At 40.4% G+C, this 27,078-nt stretch overlaps 1 long non-coding RNA gene across 3 annotated transcripts in view; it reads right to left on the reverse strand.

Moving 5' to 3' along the window:
• The window catches only part of LOC137197379 (uncharacterized), a 67,257-nt gene extending 62,354 nt beyond the window's left edge, over positions 1 to 4,903 (reverse strand). For 2 of the 3 annotated variants that reach the window (XR_010931413.1, XR_010931415.1), the window contains exon 1: positions 4,728 to 4,903. This is a non-coding gene — a long non-coding RNA (uncharacterized lncRNA). Of the gene's footprint in view, positions 1 to 1,707; positions 1,829 to 4,727 lie in introns of all 3 variants that reach the window. The other variant, XR_010931414.1, reaches the window with a different exon arrangement.
• Between the last annotated feature and the right edge of the window lie 22,175 nt (positions 4,904 to 27,078).

Here is a 27,078-nt window from a genome sequence, read left to right on the forward strand (position 1 = left end):
GCAGGGATGAGTTATGTCAATTCCGGTCTATTGTTTCATGATTTTGAATGAAAAGCAGCTAATTAGAGATAAATAAATCATGGCGGGCTATCGGTGGCTGTAGGGCTGGTGTTTGGTGTCAGTTGGTAGATCCAAGACACTGCAAGGTCCAGATCAAAGTTAATAATGGATTAAATTTAGAGAAGTACTGGTTCAAGTGCTCGTAGTACACACAGTAGACACCCAGCTGCATTGCAAACAACACGTCTGGGCTTTGTTAATGCCCGCTGGCATGACAACGTTACGTATCTGTTCCTGCCGTTGGACAGTTTGTTAATATACTTTTTGCACACTTCAAGGTCAAATGTATGTAGATGCATTGTCCACTTACTTATGTCTCCTTTCTATTTTTAGTGCTACAGCATACAATTATATCTTAGACAACAGTGTGTTTACAACTTTGAGGCAGCAGTTTAGTCCCTCTCCTGTTTCAACATGACATTGCACCAGTGCACAAAGAGGGATCCATAAAGTAATAAGTTTTGAGTTTGGTGTGGAAGAACTTGACTGGCCTACACAGACCTCAATGCAACACTTTCGGGATGCACTGTATCGCTGACTGTGAGCCAGGCCTAATCACCCAACACCAGCAGCCAAGCTCACTAATGCTCATGTGGCTAAACGAGAGCAAATCCCCGCGGCCAGGTTGCACAATCTTGTGTCCATATACATTTGGCCCTGTATTCAGACATATAATGTAAAGTTGGCACGGGTAACATTAACGTTATTGTTATCATCATTATGATCCTTTTAAACATCACAGGATAGAAAAAAGAAGCCGTCTAGAATTGGATTTTCCGAGGATAAAATGTTGTGGAAAAAGTCTAAAATGCATTTACATTACTTACACCTTTTAAAGTGGCCAAAGTCTGCATTAAAAGCATCTTTGAAGGACATCTTTGAAATGTATCCCTAGATTTCAGCACATATTCATAGACATAGACTGATATGAAAATGAGACAAAATACCACCAAGATCCAGAGGGGCGTTATGGAAATAGGGGAAGAATCAGGTCATGTTTGATATTATGCACAATTCGTACAGACGGACGGAGGACAAAAAAAGAGCATTAATGCAACTATTAAGAGGCTCTTTCCCCAGTCTTATTCATTAAACATACAAAGTTCTCACAGTCGTGGTAAATCCCCCCCTTGAGATGAAATTCTAATGTGATATTAAGAGAACTGGGACAATGGCAGCTTATTACCATGAAGCCAAGGCAGGCAGGCGGCCATGTCCTTCATATGTAAACATGAACAGAACACGTTACAAGATGCAAACTCTGACTTTGTCTCACAGCGAGCACTGAGAGTACAGCTCTCTAGAGTGCAGCAATTCTTTGGATCTGTATTCACACAGCTTCTAAGTTTGTTTGTACGAGCGGAGGCTGAAATTGCAGCTTTAGTCTTGAGTGAGGATCGACTCTCAAGAAGCACTCACGCTACATTAACCAGAGACGAGGCGAGGGCATCCAGCTGGTTACACAGTTCACCTCACCTGACATTGCATGTGCATAAATGTAAATTATATACAGCATATTTTTTGTTTTTATAAAGGTATGAAGCGATTCAACCAGACCTCACTGTGGCGTGGTACCTACTGTATAGTTTTCAAATATTTCTCATTTACATCTAGTATAAATTACTCTGTATGTGGATATGAACTTACACAAAGCAGTGTGAGCCACCGCAATAATTTCCCAACCTCTCGTCACTTTTGGAGTGAAAAGTTTATCACCTTGGAAACACATCTACAAGCAACACGTCTCATTCCTCACCATCTTCCAACTCTAAAAAAAAAAAAGCCAATTAGATGAAAACAAACACATGCTGTTTGAGAATTTGGAGTAGCATACAAATCCCACAAAGTATCACCGCTGTAAAGCCCTCTCAGTGTGGGTTTAACTTAATTTACCAAACATCTGTTGTTATCATGTTTCATGAGAAGTGCAAAGAAACGTTGGCCAAAGTACACAACATTTATAAAACTTAAAGCTGCATTGATCAATATGTTTTTTTTTTTTTAATCAACAATGGATCAAATGATTTAGTATAATGTGAAAGCTGTCACTCGTAGAGAGAAACCCAGAGAGAATTATTACCCAACTCTGCAGCTCACAACTCCATGGGGCATTTTAGAATCTTTTAGCTCATTGTTTTGGTTTTTCCGGCCTGAAACTTTACTGTGTTTGTTCATTCTCACCACTCGTATCAATCTCATTTCCAGACGCAGCAAGAGCCAAATATTCCCCTCAGGAGTCGGTGGAGACTAAATGCAGAGCTAAAAACAATGGGAATTTTTGACTTACTGTTTATTTATCAGGTGGCTAGAAACATGATTCCACCAGAATAACATTTCTCTGTGTTTGGAATATTAATTTTATAAGGTGATAATATGTCAATGTTGTGTTTCCAGCTCATTGCATGACCCCCAAGTGACCAAAAAAAAAGCAGGTTTGAATTTAAATATGAATAAAAAGTTGGATTTGTCTATTTTCACACAATTTTTTGTTTTGCTGTCAGAATTATTGTGATTACCTGATTTGAAAATGAAAGGTTTCCTATGCTTGGTATGTTGAGATTGTTTTTTTTTTTTCTTTTAGCACAGGAACACTTGGCCTCAGCCTCAACCTGCAGTCTAACGCTTTATTGTCAGACAGAACAAATTGTGTTTTTTGGTTTCCTGTTTAGGTTGAACACGAATTAATTTATTACCGTCTCTGACAAATGTTTGCACAAATACAATTTCCATCTGTAATTTGGTCTCATCCAAACCTGTTTTGGATCCATGTTTGCCAACTGCTCTGCCATTCCTGCTCTCTCATGATGGATGACTTCCTGAAATCCAAACTCCCGCCTCTTCAGTCCATTGATAGTGTTCTGTGTTCTCCCCATTGCTATACATCTGTTTTACCCACCTCATGTTGCTTCCGTGCCACAGTGTTAAAGGGAAACTTAGGTATTTTTCAACCTGGACTCTATTTTCCCATCTTTTTGTTTCTAAGTGACTAATAGGTACAACAGTTTTTGAAACTGGTTCAGTATTGAGCTAAAGCATTTCAGCCGGCAGGTGCTAAACTGGCTGAAATGTAATCTGACGAGGCAACAGCACCCTGTCAATGTACCTCCACTAAAAGTGCTTGTTTTTGCCACTGACAGGCTCAGATTGTTATCATAAATGTCTGGCAACATTATTGAAAGGACCATACAGAGAAATAAAAATTAAAGATTTTTCTTTACCTTTCGGTTGATCCGGTCTGTTTATTGTATCTCACCAAATCTCGCTCAAGGGGAGTCTCGTTCTGAAATCTCAATATTCAGCCATGACTTTGAAAAGATAACACCAAACTAAGCTTTCTGTGCTCCAACACAAAAAAACCCTTCTCTCCAACTCTGTCATGGCTGAATATTTAGCTGATTTCAACAACAACTCAACAAGCTACTAATAACTATAAGATGGGAAAACGGGTCCAGGTTGAAAAATACCTAAGTTCCCCTTTAAGACAGCAGTTTCCAAGATAAAAACCTCTTAAACAGCAGTCAGACCATGTGACCGTTAACACTACATATCTAATTGCACTTTAATTGCATTCTTTTTGGTGGTGCACTATTTTTTCTCAGCAGGATAGCCCAACCTCACCTTTCCAAGCTAAACGAAACCCTGACCCAGATACAGAGATTAGGAGCAGACATCATCTTCTCTCCTGGTCTACCAGTCTACATCGTAAAAGGCTGGTAGTGGAATCAATGACCGTCTCCAAGTGTGATACTGACAGCCAAATGTCAGCCTGCTGTACTGCAAACCCTTCTTCCACTGCTTAATTTATTACGTTTAAATTAAATCCGGTGAAATTCAATATTTTAATTGAATGTTTAGAGCCTGAGTGTTCAGTGATAAATTTCCATTGGCGCCCTGCGCTCCGCTATCATGTTTCTCGGCCTAATTACATTTGCATAAATGATGTTCGTCATTATTATCACGGGTTGGGGAGGCACTGTGAGGGGTGAAAGAAGGAGCTGTGCAGTGTGAAGGTGCAAGGGCATGCTGAAAGGACAATGGCATTAATGATGTTTTTTTTTTGTGGTGACCCATAAAAGTGATGAGGATACATGTGTCTCCAGCGTGCAGAGAGTGAGAGTAGGTTTTCATCCAAATGAGGTTTCCAAGAAGCGAGCATTGGCAATATCAAGTCTCGGTTCCTGGACAACACTGACGTGAATGACTAAACGGCAACAGCTCACCTCAAACAGAGTAGTCTGTTGAGGCAAACTATCAGCCTGAAATCAATGAAAAATAAATATATCTCATCTTGATAATGTCAGGCAAACCTAATGTAAAGACAGTACAGTTTATTATGTGTTGACCTTTACCTGTTGTTCATTTATCATAGTTACAGACAGAGAGAGCTCAAGGGAGGCTACACATTATTACATGAAGGGCAATGCACAAAGTTGTAAGATATTGGCTCTGTACTGTCAAAGGCTTGCTAGCATCTCTGCAGCTAAACCATACAAAGCCTTGTTGCTTGGTAAATCCACTGCACACTACTGGTCCAGCACCAAATGGCAGAGAGACAAATCAGCTGAGAAGCTGGTGGTGGTGGTGCTGCGGCTAAAGGGCCAGATATTTCCCTCAGGAGTTGGTGGAGAGCAAAACAGACCTAAATGGTGAATAAATATTTCACTTACATTTGTCAAGTGGGCAGAAACACGCCTCCAAATGATTGGTAATGTTGCTCCGTGTCTGCTTGATGTGTAAATAGGCAACTGTTTGCTTTAGTGGCCTCAGGATAAGGACGTTTAAAGATTAGTTCAGCCCTTCTCTTGGCCTTTTTTTAATCACTGTGGGTAGCAACCAAACAAAAAAGCAGCAGCAACCAACAACTCACACAACCACCCCTTATATACTCTACTAGCACATGATTGAAGTGGACTAAACCACCAGTGGAGGGGGGGGGATCCATATATACATATACATATAAACTTGCCCAAAAGATTTAAATAGAGACTTCGAAATACAATACTGTCACAAATTACCAAGAAATGACCAAGAAATTACAAAAGCAGACATTCCTGTAACCTCTAAAAACATCTTTTTAATCGAAAATCGACATATAATCTTACCTCTATCCTCAAACATGGTAGAAACAGGAAGTATAAACTCCCCAGCAGACCTTTCAGTCAAACTGACCTCCCCTGACTGCCATGAACTGCAGACAGATGAACAGACAAACATTAATACACACATAGAAGCAAAAAAAACAAACAAACAAAAAAACCCAAAAACCCACCATGATGATGTTTTAAAGCTGCTGATATGGTGATGTGTCTGTCACCTTGTTTTAATGATTTTTATGCCCCCTAATGGCCAAAAACATTGTATTAGCTCATCTTTAAATAAAGTGTCGACAAAGTATAGTAAAGCTAGAAAAACAATCAAGGTACAAATTGGGAAATTCTGTCGGCTATCTACAATAATGTAAGCATATTTTCTTTCTAGGAAAAACTGTGTTTTAACTACAGTATGCAACAGAAATCCAACATCATGATGAGGCAGAAAATTACCACAGCAGCCCACACATTAACCCACACTGGGTCTTTGACAGACTTATAACTGATGGCAGTGGGTAAGGTGATCCCTGGTAACAGTAACACCACTTGTGGTCATATGTACACAGTGCTTCAGAGCTCTCAAGTGTGTGTCAACCACTGATGCAGGCAGGGTGTGGGAACAATATGTTCCTAAGGAGCAGAGTGGGATGGGAAGAGATGAGCAAGGAGATGAGAGACATGGGTGTTGGCCAGGGCGGCAGCTATTCCAACTTTTAAACAGATTGAGGTTACTTGAGGTTTTAAATATGGTTGTCCACAGCAGGCCTGGAGCAGGGCTCAGGCTGACTCATTCATATTCTACTGCGATCAACCCTGTTTTGTTCTACCCCACTCCTTCTCATCTCAGCTCAACTCCTGCTGATCTCATCTCCTAAAGTTTCTGTAAATAAACAGTGTCTCTTAAATTATAAATGTTATCCATAAACAAAACATTTCCCCACATTAACCGATTGCATTAAGGAAACACATTTTACATTAAGTGGTTTTAGTCAGATTATGGTGGATGAGTCTCACAAAGAGCAGGAGAACACAAGTGACCAGTGAAGTTGAACATCCTGCAAGACAAAAAGATTTTCCCAGGAGATGGTAGATCAAACTTGACCCTGTCTCCTAGAAATTATGTTTGCAACTGCAAATACATTTTGAAAGAAACATTGCACTCTATTAATGGTAGGGAAAGTCAGTAGATTATATGTTAAAAAAGTCACAAGTGACTTGAAACACGAGACAGGATGTGTTTATATTATCAACATTTTATTGAAACCACAATCTTTCCCTAACGTTAACCAAAGTGCTTTTATCTGCTGAACCTAACCGCATGGGACTAAGGATGCAAATCCTCATCTCCAGTGTCCAAGTCCTGCACTTTGTATGCAAAATCCTGCATACAAAGCGCAAACACCACTTCCTACACTGGAAAAAATGTCAGATATAATCCAGGCAGCAGTTTGTTTACTCTCAACACATAATTGGCAAAACAAACATAATTTCTAGGAAACAAGGTTTTCCAAACCAGAATTAAAAGACATGAATACTGGACTTACATTGTCAGATGGTGAGAGAAACAACTACAATGCAAAACAAACCTGTATCTGGTGAATGTGTAAATAGGTGACTGTTTGCTAACACGTTAGCCTTTAGCATTTAATTTGACAGTGTATCAAAACTTTTTCAGCTACATGCAAGATCAGGGCTAAAATAGAGAGGTTTCTTGGCAGCCATCATAGTGTTAAGGAGATCTGTGATGCAACTGAGGCCTCTGCATGATACTGTAATTTGCAGTCATGTTCTATCGCAATACAGTAAAATGAAAAGATGTTATTTTTTGTTTCCAGTTTGGGGTAACACTTTAAGTGGAACAAATGGGTGAATTCACTTTTGTAAGCTATATTTTGTGAGATATGATCTGCAATGTATCCCATTCCCGGCACACTAATGGAATAGAGTTCTGAGTTTTAAAGGGACAGATTTTTCAGCATGACATCAGCACAGGCTCTTGTTTGTCTAACGTCCGCTGCCTCTTGATTAAAAGCCTGCTCAGATTTTCACCCGGACGACTTCTCAAGAGGAGTAGCCTGGCTTTGGCGACCAGATCCTATTAAGAACTGCCTTGTAAGAGGTTTTCTCCTCTTCGCTGCGGAAATAACTGCCGTAATGTCTCCCCTTCTTCACCACTTTGGAATGCTCTTCTCTGCCTCCCCCCAGCCCCTCTCAGTTTCCGTCTCTTTCTTTCTCTTTGCTCTCATGCTGAGAAAAGTAAGTGAGAAAAATTATTAAATCATATTTTGTGGGGGTGGGGGCTGGGCAGGACAGACAGGGGCTCTTAAAACAACACTAGGTACATCGTCAAAAAGCAATTTTGGCGCTTAGGTTACAGCCACTGACGGGCCGTTACACAGCGCCCCATGGTGTGGGGCTGGTGGTTAAAATATGAGTGAGGCTGAGAGGACCTCCTTATAGTGATTGAGGAGGATTCCCCACTGTTCAAGGCAAGCTGGAGGTTAGAACTCAGAAAGATTCACAGTACACCGCTCTGCTGGACAGGATAAACCTGTCACCCAGATTCCCCCGAAAAACAATGCCAGTGGTAATATGCGCTTGGATTAAAACTGACTGTCTTCCATTAAGCACAATGGATCAAAGTACATCTAAATACTCAAGAGGCAACAAATGTGCTAGCAAATTCAGGTCAACTTTGATTTGATTGACTCCAAACACATTTCCAGATGGAGAACCTCTCTTCTAGTTTAAGGGAAGCCAGGCGTTCTCATTCCCTAACAAGAGCAGGGGAAACCGATAGCATAATTTGTCCGCTTAGGGAAGCTCCTGTCGCCGCTAAAGCTTTGTTGGAATTAAGGCCCATAGAGGGTGGGGATGCCCAGGGGACCCTGGTGTTGTCTGAAAAGTCAGGAGTAGGGTTACTAGAAAATCCTATCCCTTGAGTCCGACCCCCACCGTGACCCCTTCCCACCCCCCGGGGATGGTCCAATGTAGGTCCATACAGGTAAGGAATGAACACGGCGCTTCATGACAGCGAGGCAGTAAGCGATGCCATCATCAAAAGGGCCGACCAGCAGAGTATCAGGAGGTTAAGTGTCCTGCAAAAAGGTCCTATTCTTCCAATTCTATCTAAACTGCCATCCCACCACTTAATAGATTTGCAACAATCCCTCAGACTGCTTTCCTCTATAGATACACCACACACACAGCAACCGTACCACCTTCTCAAAGTCTCTCAGATGCTGCTTTGACACGACCCCTTAACTGATTAGATCGTGTTTTTTTTCTTGCTTTTTGTTTTCTTTTTCATCACTACCGACTTCAAAGTAAGGGCCTGTAGCAGACAGTTACAGTGAAAGGCTGTCACTGGCCGACTTCAAACGCTGCCATATAATGCCACATTGTCATAACTAGCTACCTGGGCCCCCCGTTATGATGTGAAGATGATACGCCCCCACTGACCTCAAAGTGCCCTATTATAACAAGCATTCCTTTTTTGTTCTCCAGCCTTTCGACGCAGGTTGAATTCTTGTTTGAATTAGCTGAAAATCTCTGTACTGTAGATACTGTGCTGTATGTTCTACATCAGCTGTGTATGCATAAGCCTATGTGGTAGGACCTAATCAGTCATATTCCTTGGACACGTACAACATACATACTTTTTCATACTGTTTAATGTCATTTCATTTCACTTTATGAGAAGAATGAAAAACAAATGATTGCAAGCTCTTACACTTTGGATGATGAAACAACTTATTTTGAGTTTTTGATCAGATACATTTAGAAAGTTAGCACAATTGATGAGTCCGACGTAACATTTTCAGCTTTCAGTATAGAATCCATTTTGCAACGGTCAGTTGGGAGTTTTTAAGGTATTTTGAATGGTCTGATTGATTATATATGTGTGTGCCAGAGTCAATATGTGTGAATGAATGATTTCAGGAAAGACTGAAGCTGCTCTGTTGTATTTCATCAACACATTTTATTTCATTTTGGGCCAAACTTTCAACAGACTTTTCTGGTTTATTGTAGCTTGTTTGGATACTCGGCAGTTGGGGTTCACTGCCTTTTAAGTAAGTGAAATAATATTTAATTACCCTTTCTGTTACTGTGGTTGAATAACAGCGATGCAGTGATCTCAGAACTTCAAATAGGTGCCTGAAATGTTGTGTATAAATATATAGTGAGCAGGCATGCTTTTTGGCTAAAAATGAATCCTTTGGTGGTCTAATGAATCTCTTTTTTCAATAGTAATAATTATTCATGACTGCCTATCTGAACATGGCATTTTGCAGGCCATTCAGTTTCACCAGGAAGTCACTCAGGTTCCAATGAAGATGCACATGTGGACGTTTCTCACAACTATTTCTTCCACATTTGTCACCATCTCTGCCTTTCTGCTCTCCCTCTCTCTATCTCCTTCCGCCTCAACACAACTTTCTCCTGTCACGGCATATTAAAAGTGGTTTACATGTGCATGTCCAATGCGATGAATATGGATGTGACCTCTTTCTTTGGCGCCTGGCCGCCCGCCTGCCCTCTCGCCGGCACTCCCCCCCTCCCTCCCTCGCCCCCCCCCCAGGCACAAGACACCACTTCTCAATGAGCACAGCGTGCATAGGAGACAGAGCTTCACCCCTGCTGAAAACACACACATACGCACACACACACACACACGAAGGAATTACACTCATAATCACAGGCACGCATATATACATACATGCATGCGCACACATTCATAGAAACACATACCAGACTCTCTCATGCTCTCACTTTTTCTCTGCCGCCTCTCTCCGCTGACCTTTCACAATGTGTTTTACATAAATATAAAAGAAGGGGGTAGTAAAAGCCTGAAGACTGAGGTGAGGGAGGATGCTGATTTATAATTCATGTTTGTGACACCTCTAATGAAAAAGTGGCCTCTGGTCTATGTACGTCTTTATATCTGGGAGTTCAGAGCTTATAGGCATGTACACACAGTACGTACATGTGTGTATCAGTAGCTATCTGTGTCTTATGTCTCTTTAAAATTAAATAACACTATTGTTTAACAATGGAAGTATGATTTGAAAATGAAAACTGGCAATATTTAAATAGATTTTTTTTTTGCATGGGGATTCAAGGATCTAAAAATAGATGTTAAAAAAAAAACCATGAACTTAGAGTATTTGGATGCTATAACTGAAATTTCTTTTTTTGTATTCCACTTTAAATATATTTAAATATTAATATTCATGTTTTTATCTAATTTCCAGTTTTATTATATTACTTTATTCACTTTTTTTTTTTAATCTTGTGTGCATTGGTCTCCTGTTGTTTTACTGTTTATATTTCTGCTGTCTGACAAATTGGTTGTCAGTCACATTTGAACGACACTAACCTGTAAAAAAGTCAGCATACAAATAAAGCCACGTTGATTGATTGATCTTCTCATTTCTTGACACCACAATTTACATTTGCATTATCCACCAACTTCAAGCAGGCAAATAAATACATTCTTACAACAAAGCAGTAAATGAGATTCCTCTAATTAGACTTCACTTTGTGCATCTTTGACAATAAACTATTTAAAAAGTTACCTCTTTCATTTTTGAACCGCACAACAGAGAACATTCTTTGCAGGTGTTTTTATCAAAGCCCTGATTCGGTCGCTTTAATTGGTGTTCGGTTATCTTGTTAAGACTAATTAGACAATAGCGAAGGTGATGCTGGGTTTGGCAATTAGCGCACAGGAGACAAGCTCAGGCTAATCATCTCAGGCTCCTCGGTGGCACGTAAGATGTGATGCTGGCACATAGTAGCACACCCACCATACTGACGTGGGGGGGGGGGGTGTTAAACGTTTGTTTTATGATCAGAGACAAACCTTGCATGTTGATTTGAATCCAGAAAGGGTGTATATATTTAGAAGTGAATGAGTGTAAGTGCTGGTCTTGCTCTTCTGTCCTGTAGCTTAGAATATAATGAAGAAGCTATTATCACTCTCTCTTTCTTACTTTCACTCGCATAAAAGACCTGCACACACACACACAATCACATGAACACATAAGAGATACCAGAGCAGACAATGAGAGCTTGTTTGGGAAATGAACAACTATAATCTGTTTCTTCTGTGACACAAAAAGAGAAGGAGACATTACATTTCGCACACAATCTCTCTAACAAACCAGGATGTGGAGGTAAAAGGTTTACCAAAGTGACAAGAATATACAGAAAAGCCAGGTGAGCAACATTTCAGAAAAGAGGAAAAAATGAACATATTTATTTAAGCTTCATTTTGATTGTGTCAGTCAGGCTTAAATGCAGGCTAAACTGTGCACATGTTGTAAATTATTATTTAAAATAGAAACACAGTGGCATTCTTAAAGTGTTTTCTTTCTTTTTTAAAGGACTGTTGATATAACAGTTTAAGTTATGTATTTTCAAGTGGTGAAGTTGAAAAAATACAAACCTTGCCACTTAATACATAAATTATAATTATTAACAGTTGCTTTTCAACAGCACGTACATAAAAGTTTTGTCAATGGTACTTTCCCAGATGAAATATCCCCATTTCCAAAACGCAAATTTCCTAAAAGCTGAATGAGTAGGATGTGGAGTGGGGAAGAGGAGGAGGGAAATTACACATTGTAGCTATTAATGTCCTTGAACTCTGGTCTTTCCCAAGCCTGGCGAACAATATACCCTCTATGTGGGTTCGTGACACGGCGAGGACAAAGTGAGGACGCTCCGAGTGCTGTGGCACCACTAGACCAACACAGTGGCATTGGCAAGCGTCTGGGGTTGAGTCATGAGTCAAGCACGTCTTGCCAATCTATGAATGTGTGTATACATAGCAAAGCGGGTGCACTACTGTCAGATTACTCATGTGAGGATGGGGAGGGGGGGTGGGGGATTTGGGGGCAGGATGTGGTTCAATTGGAAGGGCAAATGAGGCCCTATCTACAATTTCATTCTCTCTCTCAGATACAAATGCATACATACACTTTTATATACAGTAGCTATGTATGCATAAATATACACCTTCCTGTATCTGATAAAGTTGCAGAAGAATAACAATGAAACCAGAGAATGCACACATTGATGCATAGACAGTATATATACAGAAGCACAGATTTACTTCATGCTCACACATGCATAGATAGATGGATGCATGTACGCACACAACCATCTATATCGACTATCATTTGTCAAACGCTGGTTTCCCTCCCTGGCATCGTTCCTGAGTTATGAAAAGAGTGGGGAAAGTTCAAAACCCAAATTCCTTTGGCCATGATTTGTTTTCTTTCCCATTGATCACCAAGCAGCTGCTGACTGATTCTCAGCATAGCCAACATAGCCACAATGTTTTCTTAGCATTTCAGACATGCAGACAGACAGGGTGAGAAAGGAGAGGAGGTGAGAAGTGGGAAGGAGAAGGCAAAATTGAAAGCAAAGGGCAGGGAGAGAGTATGTGGGAGGGGGAGAGTTTCTCTGCGTAGTTTGCTATTCAAAAAAATATAGGGGCAGCTGAAGCTTGATAGTTTTGGGGGCAGATATTTGACCAAGAGGTCATGAATCCCTGGACCAGATTGGAAAATATGGGCAGTGAAAATGAATGTGAGGTTTTGCAATGGCATCAAAAATCCCTAAGCAGCAATTACGGTCAACAGTTATTCAAAAGCAAATGACAAAGTAGGTCATTTTGCAGTGTGTTTTAACTAAAAATCACTCAGATGTGTTTGTCTGCCCTTATTGCTCTATGATTAAAGTCTAGTAATGATAAAGCAACTGAAACTACTTGGTTGAGGTTAGGAAATCATCACCTTTTAAAAGAAACTAATGTTGACTGTTGGTAAGAAACAGGATGCAAACCATGCAAATTTTTTGGTACACTCAACCATCCACCCTCAGCTGCTGAGAGGTTTCTTTTGACAGTAAAATGTTGCTGCACTGCTTCCGCCTTTACTAAGAGACACTGCAAGACTGCAAGAGGTCCCTTGTCAGTGTTTGAACATGAGAATAGTTCATTACAGAGCTGGAGAACTGGCATATGTGTAAATTGTGACTAAATGCATCTATAACAGTTTAGCTTTACTACAGGATGCAACTGAAAAGGTCTGGTATTTTATCAGGCCAGTACTGTAAGTAAAAAGGTGGTTGACCACTATAGGATGATATTCAGTGATATTGGAGGCCACCATGTCTCGTCTCTTGTCCTTTGGTCCTCTTCTGTTCCTAAAATCTGCTTTCTGGCTAACTAGCCGGGAGGCTAATTTAACAAAGCATCCATTGTTGATGTTAGCATGAGATTGCTTGATACTGTAGTGCTAATAATTGGCTCTACTTGATCTGTTAGCTTCTATGCTATAACAAGACAGTGATGGATAGCTGTCAGCTAACAAGCTAAAATGATCTAAACTCAAAATCAATCAGATGTATTGAGGGGAAATGAGTTGTTCCCCTACAACAATCATCCACATCTTTTTAGATCTTTTAGAAACACACAACCACTTTTGCCCAACTGCATAGGACATAAATAAGGCCTTGTGTTGAAACTGCTGAAAATAAATAAATATTCAGTGAATGATATGGAATAAATGTAGAATTTCCTGCATTTCTTCCTTAAGTCATTTCCGTCACCTATTCATCCTCCATTCCCTTGGCACCAAAGCCACCATCCTCCTTGCTCCATCTCTCCATCCCCTCTTTAATAAACGAGCGCTGGTGGTAATTGCCCAGTCTGGGACAACGTCATTACTCATTCAGATGTCCAATAACGCTGCAGCACCCCCAGCACACACATGCAAGCCCACACACACACACACATAAACACACATACACACAAACACACACACACACAAACACACACAGGATGGAGGATCAGTCTGCACATGCAGATCCATATCATTGATCTCTCTCCCACCCTCCCTTCTCCCTCCCATACTCCATTTTTCATATTCAATGAGTGACTTGTAGATTTGACTGCTCGATACAGATACGTCTCAATTAAGAGCAGGCCACGGTCTGTATTGACATGTATGTGGACTGGCTTCAAAGCCGAGCACCACTGAGGGCAACCAAAAAATACAACCTGCCAGAAAGAAGTTTAGCATGAACTAGAGAGGCTGTTTTTTATATAAAATGTGTTAACTTGTACAGTAAATGATGCCCAAATCTTCAAAAGGAATATCTGGTAAAGATTTGAAGTAATTAATTTCAAAATATCAATGAGCTATCTGTTTTAAAATAAACATAGCATGCAATTCATCATTTAATAACTCAAAAACTGTCACTTTTGAAATGGTATGCGCCTAATGGAGCGAAATTTGCAGTAATCTGAGAAAGAACTTTGAGAAAGTATATTTATGCTGCATGCCACTTCTTCCCTCCACCCTCAACCTCAACTCCTCCCCTTCTGATCGCATGTTCATGTGTAGTGATGTCCTAACTCTAAATTTCCTTCCGTATAGTGACTGCTCAGCAGTCCTCCTCTTCCTCCAAGGACGGCAATATAATGCATTTACTACATGTCCTTGGTCAAAATCAACATATATGAGAGAAAAGAAACTGGCTCATACAAAACTACCCAGACAAAATAAATATGTGTCCAAATTGAATTGGACTTGAGGATTTGTGATTGTATTCAAACACAGTAATTTAATGCTATTTCTCCAGAGGCTACTTTAGAGACAGTCTTGAGGGAAAAGTCCTAAATTGGCAACCTCATAGGCACCCAGTGGTGAGGAGTTCAAGGGTCAAAGCCACAACTTCCAGACAAAAATAGACTAAGCTAAACCTGAATCTGGAATCTGGAGGGGGCACAGCTAGAAGTGTGTCCCAATGCAGCCCACTGGTTTCCTCAATCTCTGCTGTCAAACTCGCCACAGCACCTGAGGGAAAACAGAGCAGCCTGGGAAAAGAGAAAGTGGGCCAGTGATTGTATTTTCAGAGGAGGGGTACACTATATAGTTAGTGTGAATGGAATACTGTTCAGTGTGTGTGTGTGTGTGTAAGTTTGTTTTTAAGACGTTCTTTAGAAATCCTTGTTTTAAAATGCACTGATGGATTGTTAGTCTATTCCAGAGCAGCGAAACCTGTGTAAATGTTAATCAATGTATCTATTAATTATCAAAACTGAAGTGTTTGCCATAGTTAAAAACTCCCATTACCACAGGTTCTCACAAAGACATACTGATGTCTTGATTAACATGAATAATCATTGTAAACTAAATGTCTACTGTACGTTAATTGAATATGCACAGCTCCAGCTAGTTTTTACATTTATCGACTACTTTATATATTTAGCATTCCACTAATGTCGACCTCTTGATTTAAACATGATTGAATTAACTAAAGAAGTAAAAATCGCATTACCTTTGAGTGAAGTTATTAAAATATTGTATCACATCACCTTTGACTGTGTTAAGTACATTATAGACCGACAAAAACACAAGAGAACAAAGGCTAATACATTATATAAATCATGTTCTTTTGTGCATTTATACCTAATCAGTTTTTCTATTTCTTACTTGGACACAGATATCAGACCAGATTGGAGAGGAACAAACAAAAGAAGAGTCAGTCTTCACCCAAACCCTCAAGCCACACATAAAGGGACCACTGGTTGAGTAAAATGTAGGAATGCGCCATCTTTTATGGGGGAATGGAGAGAGTAAAAGCACTCTGCTTCATAAAAAGCATGTATATACACATATTGGATAACTGTACATCTCGCTGCTGTAACTCATAAATCTCTGAGCTGGGACTGTAAAAGGGCCAAGATGAAAGACCTGATTGGCTTATTTTGACTGATCTTTGGTAGAGGAGTTATTTTTGCCTGTGGACTGACTTTTTTTGGCAGACGTTTGGGAATTCACTGTCAGCCGAGTGTTAATATTAACTGTCCATAACAAAAGAGTGTTAGTCTGAAGAGAAAGGTGGTGTAGGTTGACACTGTGCAGACACACCTGTATGATATCACAGCTGAAGGAGCATACAGTGTGTATGTCTATGGCTATAGGTTACGCAGTAAAATGTGTGTTATGTCTTTCATTTAGACTATATAGACTGTGCAGGAGTTTTAGTTCATTTACACAACGGGTGCCCACACTTTTTTGGCTTGCGAGCTGCTTTTAAAATGACCAGCTCAACACGATCTACCAAAAAATAAAAAATAAAGAAAAATCCCTTTGCTGAAAATACATAAAAAATGTACGTTGCATTACTGAAGGGACCATCCACAGCACAATACATTTCAACAGATTTAGGATTCCTACCTTATTCTGATGACTTGCACTGAATGGAGTCAGCCAGGGTTGCATAATCCGGACAGTAGCTCGTAGCTAGTCTCAAGCAGGCCTCCAAATGATCATCAGTCATGGCTGAACGGTATTTGGACTTAATAACCTTCATGTGGGAAAAGGGCTGAAACACATAAATAAGTCGAGGCGAGAAATACAGTCAATGAGGTATCACATTTCCTCATGTTTGGACACTTTTCCCTCCTAAGTTCCAAAACTGTTGAGCTTGGGCCCGCGACTTCATTTGAACGTCAGCCTGCAGTGACAAGATCTCAAGATCCCTCCAGCACAGATGAGTTCATGTGAAAGTGTTGCAATTTTTGAGGCCAGGGGACCAACCTCAGTGTCTTCTCCAAATGGACAGCACATGAATGTAGCGATCAGCTCGAGTAAAGCAAAGTCTTGAAAGTGTTTGTCAAACTTTGACCAGATATTTTTAATCGTCTCTGTGTGGCGCCCACACTGTCAAGTCGCACATGTTCTTTCCCTCGCTTCTCCAGCTTAGATGCAATGTTTTGCATCTAAGCTAATTGTGGCTAATTGTGGCACCGCAGCTTTGAAGATGGCAGTTGTAGTTTTTGTTTGAAAGCATTAACTCAGCTGATCATGTTGACCACAGTTTTGTCTTTTCCTGGCAGCTCTAAATTAACCTCATTCAACATGTTGGTCAGATCTATTAAAAATGCCAAATCTAGCAGCCACCGATCGTTATCAAGTTGTTTGTATTCTGCATGTTTAGTGTCGAGGAGAAACATCCTTATCTCAGGTTGGAGCTCTCGAAATCTCTTCAAGAATTTGCCCTTACTCAGCCATCTGATGTGTGAAGCAAGAGGTCAGTGATGTTGCAATCAGCCTCCTCCAGATACACACGAAACAGCCGTCTTTGAGGAGATCTTGCCCGAATAGAACAAGCAATTTTCATTGACACATCCATGACCTCTTTCATATTCAGCATTTTTGCATGTAGCGCTTGTTGGTGTATTATACAGTGAAGTCGGGAAATGAATCCTCCTCATTGCATTTGGCAATGAATTTATTAGAACGGCCCAACATCGTAGGTGCATCATCGGTGTGATTGACACTAACTTAGACATTGGGAGCTGGGTTTTGTCAACAAACTTCTTGAATGTCAGAAAAATGTCCTCACGCCAAGTATGTTCTTTCATTGGTAACATTGTTTGTAGTTCCTCTTTGGCTGTCATTTCTTTGAACACCATCCTAATGAAAATGCACAATTGCGCTGTAGCGCTTAGGTCGATGGCCTTGTCGTTACATTAGCACACTAAACTCTAAACAAGCTGAAGGTAAAAAGCATGCCGACATTACACAATTATTGGTCAAACTTTTACAAATCAATGAGCAGTTATGCACCAATGTATCTTTTCTAGCCTCTCCAAACACACTGGCAGGAGCACTGTACTGTAAGTCATTTCTTGTAAATGCAAACTCACATATTTGATCTCGCCAGCATCCAATATGAGCTTGAGACCTGTCAAAGTGTAATGTTTTCACTTTTTGTAAGTCCATTTAGGTAAGAACCTTTTCATATCTGCACGCACCTTGGCGCCATTTGACCATTAGTTACTCTGACGTAACATAAGAATTGAGATCACAGAGAGGCTTTACAGACACATGTAACCGAATACAAAATCCTCTAATTCTGCAACCAACAACATGCAGAGTTTTTGACCTTTCCCAAAACTATTCATCATAGTTGAGAATATGAAACAATAAGCTCCTCATTCTGACCACTCTTCACTCTTCAAACATCTTCACTTCAGTCCCTCTTTCCAATCTTCCTCTCTCTTCTCTCTCTCTCTCTCTTTATTTTTTACAGGCTTCAGGAATGTGAGGTCTCCTTAGTGATTTATAAACATACACATAATAAATGGGCGGCTGTAGTTTAAGCGGTGATGAAGCATTCTCTCTCTGGGACACAGCGCTGGCCTGTGTGTGATTTAAAGGGCTGACATTTATGGCTTGCCGGCCTATTATTCAGAGTGACTGTCTGTGTACAGACCAGCGTTTTACAGCAGCTACGCAGAGGTGAGCCCAGAACTAAGCTAGTATCTGACACAGGCTTAACATCCAGTAAGAGTACTATAAGTAACATATCACGTGGTGCTAAAGTGGTGGATGCCTGACAAGAATATGTGGCCATGGCTTCAATTAATTTTTCAGCAACCTAATCTCATGGCACTAGACAGAGATCAGATAATTTAGAATTCCTTGAAACAGGACCAAATTATCCCCGCTACAAGGATGTGCATGTTTGGCATAACTGAGAATATGGTTAAATGTATTGTAAAACAGTATGCTAACAGCAGTTCAACACGAGCTGGTTATTTAATCATGACCTGGAAGCTCTGTTGTGTTGTTCTGGTGTATTGTCTCATATTCTGTATTAATTATGAATGTTTTCTGTTTGATTGCAGTGCAAAGTACGCCCAAATTATCCCTTTCACAGTTAACTGTTCTACTTTGTTTTCACATAACCCATAACCTTTCTGCCTGCCACCAACGTGCAGTGGATTGCAATCGACGACTCAGCGGCCAACATCACTATCTGTCCAAGATAATAGATGACAATAATGGGAAACTGTCCCTAAGCACTCGTTTGGAGTCTTCCTGCCCATTTACTGATACCCTTCATATTTAATTCCCCTCCTATAGCCAGGAAAACAGACACTTTAAGTCCATCTAGAGGGAGCACATTTACAATAAAAGGCCAGCTGAATCCTCGGCTCACGTTTCCTACTAACTCTGGCAGGACATAAACCTTCGAGCCAGACCTCATTTTCTCGGCGCCATCTCCCGGACACTGCTACAAAAAATCAATAAGGCTGCACACAATCCTCTTAACTTTGGAAGCCATTGTGAAAATGTCTTTGTCCAAAGAATATGGGGAATATTTTTCTTCCTCTTGCTTTGTTTTTTTGTGTCATTCTGATTTCCCTCATATACTCTGAAGGAGTGTATAGGCCATCACTTGTTGCTAAATCAGTATTTAGCTACTGTATGTGTTCTGTTCATATTTTCTTGACACAGGTCTATGACACAAGCAGTCTGTTGTTGTGCATTATGGTCACTGTAACTCAATTCCTCCAGCTGAGCAAGGAGAAATAATTCAATCGTGTTGCAAAGATAAAGATCCCTGGAGCAGGGTGGAGAGATCTGCTATGCCTGTATCAAGTTATACTCAAGAGATTAGCGCGTAGCATGTAGCGTTTAGCTGCTAGCTACAGTGAATCAAGGCTGACTGTGATTCACATAGTCAATAAAGCAGGTTGGCTTATTGCATCACGCTGTTCACATAGGTTAAACTGTCACAACACAACACAAGTGCTTTCATAAAGAGTGCCTTCCAGGCTGGGATGGCTAAGTATGTCTGTGTGATAGAGTCTGACACTTCCACACATTTTGAACCGTTTTTCTTTTGGGAATGTTGCAGTGAAAACAGCTTCCTGTCTTCGGTGATTACTCTCAAGGCTCATGGCAAACATTAACGCGCCAACAGATACAGCAAAATATAGATAAGATGAACAAATTCTACACCACATATTAGGCCAAAAAGACGTTCTGTAAATAACAAAAATCTAAGTCTACACCACAAAAATGTTTAAAATGATTAGTGAGCATTTCACATGAATAAAGTTCTGTTTTGCTCCCGTCTGTGACCGTGGTTTGGCTTTCCATGCTGGCTGTTATAGCTGAACAGATTTAGGAAAGTAACATCTTCTACAGAAACTCTTATCCTATCACCTGACAGTGTAACGACAAAAATGAGCGTGTTGCTCATTTTTAGTCAGTACTGACTGTTGCTTCTGCTGGTGGCAGGTTACATCAAGTGTTGCTGGGTTTGTGTGTCTGCACTCAGCCAAAGATCATTTGTGAGGGAAGATACTCCACTCTGTAACACCACTGTACAATCACAAGAGTGTTTTAGTCCATCAGAGTGATATGTCTCATCTCTAGGTGATCATGTCACGTTAATTTCCGGAGTAGCTTTCTTCCACTTAAACTTTCATTAATATTTTATCAATAATTTAAGCTGATTAATTTTAATAGTTTAATAGGGCCTCCAGTAAGTTGCTTGTGAATAATAAGGTGTGCTACATTTAGGCTAAATTTGTTATTTTAATGTATTTAATCAACACTGCATGGTCTATTCCTTGGATATTACTGTATGTATATTAAGTATACTCAGCATCTTTGGCACAAAAAAATATTTCGGGATGAATTAATTCATCTGTATTAATATGCTCTGTATTATCTAATTTTCAGGATGTAGCATGAGTGTGCGCCAGGCAGCTGTGTCTTTTAGTATCGGCTAGGTCTTGGATCAGTACGTCCCTGCGAATAATACACTCTGAACAGCCAATGACATACATTTTGAAAATAACCTCGCAAACCTTTTGTGGAATGTGTAAAATCTTGAAAGGGGAGCGGCGGCTATATATGTGTGTGAGCTTGTACGTCTTTGTGTGTGTTTGTGTGTATGTGTGTCTCTGTTCATGCACATTTTTCCCCAACAGACTCCCTTCAATCTCTTGCACTCTCAGCATCTATTGCCTTCTGCTCTACATCACCCTGACAGCAGGGACTCGGGCAGAGGCTCCGGGTGGAAGAGGTCTTTTAGGTTGCTTTATGTGATGGACTGGAATCCCCAAACGGAAGTAACCTCACATTGACCTCATCCAGTCATGACTTGCATGACCCCTCAACTTGCAACCCTTGACCTTTGATGCCTGTTCCTGCAACACATAAATAAAAGTGGGTCAAAATTATGGAACAGCTGGATTTGTTTTTATTTAGCTCACCTCTGATTTTAGGAGTTAATTTCTATAATATGCTGCCTACCTACCTTAAGGATAAGTTATTTTTGTTAGAAGTAATTTATAAAATGCTTACTGAAAGTTGTTATAGTAGCCATTGTAAGTCTTGTCTTACCTGTGTAAGCCTGTGTAATGTTTCTTAAGCATTTCTACAGAATGTATCGCTTTACTTTTCAGGAAATGCAGTAATTCCCTCTTGGTCCACAAAGGGTTAAAAAGCAATATGTATGCTGCAAACAGAAGCAACTTCTCCCCAGAGCTGTGTAACGGTGATATTCTTCCCCCCCCCAAAAAATGACAATGGAACGAGAAGTGACACATAAATTAAAGTGGCAGTGTGATTGATGATTCAGAGAACAGCAGAAAGGGTGTTTGCATCGCTTTTTTCTAGAACTAGGGAATATGCATGTACACAAACGCACACATATCCTCGCACATGTCTACACACGATACAAAAACAATCATGCACACACACACACACACACACACACACACACACACACACACACACACACACACACACGCTCATTTGCCATGTGTAACCACATCAATCCAAAACCTTCTACAACATCCTAAAATACACCCTTGAGAGCGGGTGAGAGGGAAAATTACGATGGAGAAAGTGTGTTTGCATGCTTGAATGTGCGTCCATGTGTGTATCCCAACTGCACATCCTCTAAATGAGCTCCATGCAATATTAAAGGATGCAAAATTAGTCTGAGTGAGGATGCACTTGGAGCACCATTGGTGACTGACCTACCAAGGGCACCATGGGAAATAAGCAGATTGGGCATGTGATTGCGAAGCAGACCAGTGGATATTGTTTCCACTACTCAATCTATCCATAAGTCTTCGCCAATATGGTGATTCTCTTTTATACCATGAGCGATCCACAGGGGATACCAAAACATACAACATATTGAATGTATTACCATGGTTACCATTTACTAAAGATGTCAAACTCTGGGTGTGTGTTACAGTAAATGGTCATTGCTTCAGTGCACTGTATCAGGATTTGGATTTGGGGCAGTGATTAGTAATTAGTAATTAGATCATTAAATTATCTGAAGCATAACATCAGCAAAACACCCGTCAGCATTTGCTCTGATTATCCATCCTTCTATATTTTTTTTCCCTCCCCAGCTGACATGCACATTGAAAATAATTTCCTTAATAAAGTTTCAAATCTTCTTGGACACTGATCTCAGTCCTCAGGTTGCAACATTTGGGAGGCTCATGTAAAAGTCTCAGGAGTGAATGTTTGTAACAGCATGAATGTGAAGCAAAGTAGCTACCAGAGCTGGTTTTACAGTAAGTACGTTTGGAGCAAGTCCATGTCAAGTTTCAAGTACTGTAATTTGAGACAAGTCCAAATCAATTCTCCAGTCTGTCACAGGCCGTCTCAAGTCTTCATCAGCCAAGATTCAAGTATTTTACTGTGAGTCCCTGAAAGCTTTGAAACATCTGGACAAATCTTTTTTTTTTTTTTTTCAAAAAATCACTGTGACAAAAGCCCTGCACTGAAATGTGATGGTGAAATTATGCCAATTCCTCCACTTAGTCAGCTTAGTGTTGTTGAGTTGTTCCTTCACACTTGTTCCTTGACCTGTTCCTGCTTTTTCATGAACAAACAAAGACAACAAAGTGCTAGTGTTCACTATGAAAGACTAGACTGAGCTGGCATTAACATTGAGTTTACTGTAGTAAGCTATTGGATATCTGTAATGAGGACCAGTGAGGCTGGTGATGGTGGTTCTTCCACGGCTGAGGTCGGAGGAGCACTTAGCACTGCAGGGAAATGTTCCAGGTTGTGGGGGTGTGTAGTGTTAACGAAGGGGGCAAGTCAGTATGAGATCAGTCCTCACCTTGGAACATGACACGGTCTGGTTTTACTGCAGCTCTTTGTGTCTCTGAGGTGGTGGTGGTGGGATAGATAGATAGATAGATGGGAAGAATGAGCAGTGAGTGGGGAAGAAGAAGAAGCAGGAAAGGAGGCGGAGAGCAAGTGTACAGTCCAGCGCTGTCTTTTATAGCCCCATTCCAGCAGATGAGCAGCATCAATCTTTACCTCGCCACTGGGATAAGGCTTGGCTGCTGCTATCAGCAGGCTGGGGGGATGGGAGGGCACATATAAAACACACACAAACATACAGTACATGCGTGCCTGCAGAGAGAAAGAAAAAGAGAAGAATTATACACACACAAGCTACAGTAATGCTGAATGTAGGATCCAGCAGTGCAAGCCCAGTCATGATTTTGACGCGGTTTCAATGTTCACAGGAAACGTTTCAGCAGCCGCAAGTATAATACAGTTTTGCATAAATGCACATTTGCAGCTCATTTACATATCATAACAGATGTTTTCTGACTGTACTTGAATATGATAAGCTTTTGTTGCTTTTAACTTTCTCTGATCGCTCATTTCAAATGTCAGAACAGCTGACATTACCTAACAGCTTGGTAATGACTGCTGGTCAACATAGTATTTATGCGTTGCAATCAAATTTCATTCTTGTTCCATTGTCTGACAATAGGAAGAGGAAAATATGCAAATGAGAAGAACTGTATTGTGAATTTGGCTGCACAGTATTTGTGATCAGAACAGTAGGTCAGTAGGAGAGAAGTCCCTCCCTCCCTCCCTTGCTTTTCTCCTTCTCTCCCCTTCTCACTAACAACAAACACGAAAAACTAGTTTTGTTGATTATGTGTGTTGACAAAGTCAGAAACAAATAAAATGCATCATTAAAAATGTTTTATGATTAAATTGCCAATAAATACCAGAATTTATATACATTTTTACAAGTGAATTTCACACTTCAGAGACGGGAAAATTAGACCCTGCATGTAAGCGGAGTGGAGAAAAGAGCTGCGATTTCTTTATTATACACACTCTCTCCAACCCTTTAACCCTTCTCAAAGAAATCATGTTTATATTACAGCTTTTTAGGGAAACATGAGTGCTGCCAGGATTAGGTTCAGTGGTCATGTTTTTCCAGTAAACGAATGCTATGTTCTTGTACCACACACAAACACAGGAACTAAATACTGGAGGCTGTGGTGTTGCATCCCGAGTCCTGCGTGCGGTTAGGTTTGGGCAGCGAAAGCACTTTGGTTGAGAATAATGAAAGATCATGGTTGCGATAAATGTTAATGAAGCAGACATGTGTCTCACTCTTCAAGTCACTGTTGCCTTTTTCAGTATTTCATCAAAACCACACCTTTTCCCTAACATCAGCCGAGTGCTGGGAGCGGTCTAATCAAATTACGTTAAAAATAATAATCCTGCCTTAGCTGTGGATATTGTAGGGAAAAGAAACAAAATATACTGTCAGTGACCATTTTGCAGATATGTGTCGCAACTTGGAAGACACCTTCAATTAAAAATGTTTTCTATTTCTTCTGTATTCAGGTGGCTTTATGTTTTTCTCTCAACGTATTTGCTATTGCACATATAAGCGCGCATGGACATGTGTCCCTGCAGGAGAGACAGATGTACATGCGTGCAGCTCATTCACACACATTCATATACAGTAGAAACATTAGTAATGGACAAATTAACTTCACAACGTACAGGAAGACAAATATCATCATGTTTCAGGGACATTCTCTCATATATCAGAGCCATTTTCCAACACCACACATCTTTAGTCAAAAACATGCTATTTGTTTAATTTGCCTTAAGACCCTTTTGTGTACATGTACCAAATTAATAAAGCAAGAGGGGTGTTGATGTGTGTGTGTGTGTGTGTGTGGTGATGGTGGTGGGGTGTTAGAGAGAGATGGGAGGGAGGGAAGGAGGCAAGGAGGGAGGGAGGGAGGGAAGGAGGGAGGGAACCAACACAGCAAAATAGAAAATGTTTTGAATTATACATTCCTGCCATCAGTGACAAATTGAGAGAGGGATTCATCATAAATCATAAGCAGGCTGCGCTGCCTACCCAGAGAATTGCTTGGTGGGCAGCAGCCTGAGATTTAGGAGTGTGTTGTTGCCTAGTCTGGAGCCTGCAGCCACACCTTTACCAGCTACTCTCCTGTGAGATGTATGTTATTTTCAACAGACTACAAGCTGAAAGGAAAAGTCTTTATTCTTGCTTATTTTTTTCTGTAGCGCTTGTTTGTCACCACAGCAGTTTACGTGTAGAATTTCTTTTCTTTGCATCATAAATGACGGTGATGATATTGTTATTCTACAACACTGTACGGTTTCCTGTCCTCTTATAAAATTGTGCAATTTGCAAATCATGTGGCAAGCAGTTACACAATGTAGACTTATTTGTGAAATGTGCAGAAAACTTTTCATTGTTGCAACAGATTTCTGTATAGTCTGAGAAAGCTTCATATGGTATTACATTTTACTGAAATTATTGCATTCTTGTACTATTTAAGATCACACCAGTCAACACAATTAGCTTAGTCTAATAGAAAGACACCAGAAAACAAGGAATTTGTTTCTGTATCAGCATCAGAGAGGTACAAAGGATGGATAGAAGATACACTTCATACATGTGATACTATTTAAGACATTAAAAGGTATTTGAAAATGACAACACAATAAAGATTTTGTATTTTGTAGCCTGAAAAGTTAAACTTCCCTTCTTCACACATACATACATTCAACACAAAGCCCACATGACAAAACAATATCAGCCACAAATCCTAGAAGTTGGATGTGTGCATACACTGAACAACAGAGGGATATTCATACTATTCAGGATTTTGTAACGGTGTCTTTTTCCCAGCGGTGTTGCCACTGCTTGCATTTTGGGAACACTGGGACCACTCTGGACAATGTCTCATGTCTGGAGCGTGTTCTCAGAGGCCAGACACACCTTTAGACTAAAAGTGGGTAAAACTCACAAAGAGGTGGCCAAAAACATAAGCAGAGGAAGACAGACTCCATCCATCATGGCAACTAAACAAACAGGCACAGGGAGAAGGAACAGGGCAGAAGAGAGAGAGAGCAGAGATGCCCATTGTGTTACAAGGTGTGTGTGTGTGGTGCCTACATCTGCTGGGAATGTGAATATTATGACAAGATGGCCAACTTATACTGTATGTTTTAATGCATGTGTGTTTGTTGCATCTACTCTGAATGTGAATGATATGAAGGGAGTGTATGGGTTGGAAATGTAATGTTAAACATGGGATCTGTTTTGGTTCCAGGTTGAAAATTGCATAGTTTAAGTGTTTGTTTGTATGATTAAAATCATAGGTAGCGGACTTCATCTTTGCATGCCAACCAGGTTCCACTAAATAATGAGAAATATGAGTCCTAAAATGCCAAAGTCCTAAAATACTCAGTGCACGAGGAATGAGAGACTTACAGTTTTGTGACATGAGGCAGCATGAGCAGAATAGTGCAGAGGGAAGTTTTCATATCTTGCTTCTTCTATATAAGTTCTCCTAGTTCACCAGTGAAGAGCCATATTTGGTTTTACATACTGTACATCAGCTTCACAAGGTGGGGGAACTCTATTCTTCAGATAAAAGGGTACATAAACTAAGCTGATGCGAGTTCGACCCCGACTACATCAATCCATGGTCAGTCAAAACGAGTCGGAGAGGCTGAGGATCCCTGGTTCCCAGCACCCAGTTGTCCACACTGAACGTCTGTTGTCAATAAATAAATCACCGGTGAAGTCAGACTCCCGTATTTACACAGTGATTAAAACTCACGAGCCGAGGCGCTTAAACGAACCTAAACAAAACAAATGAGTGCAAAGGTTTCCCACACACATGTGTACTTGCGAGGTACACACGTGTACATGGACACAATCTTAGAAAGCACACATGCACAAGCTTGAGAGGTGC

Source organism: Thunnus thynnus, chromosome 14 (assembly GCF_963924715.1).
Source record: "Thunnus thynnus chromosome 14, fThuThy2.1, whole genome shotgun sequence".
Lineage (NCBI taxonomy): Eukaryota > Metazoa > Chordata > Actinopteri > Scombriformes > Scombridae > Thunnus > Thunnus thynnus.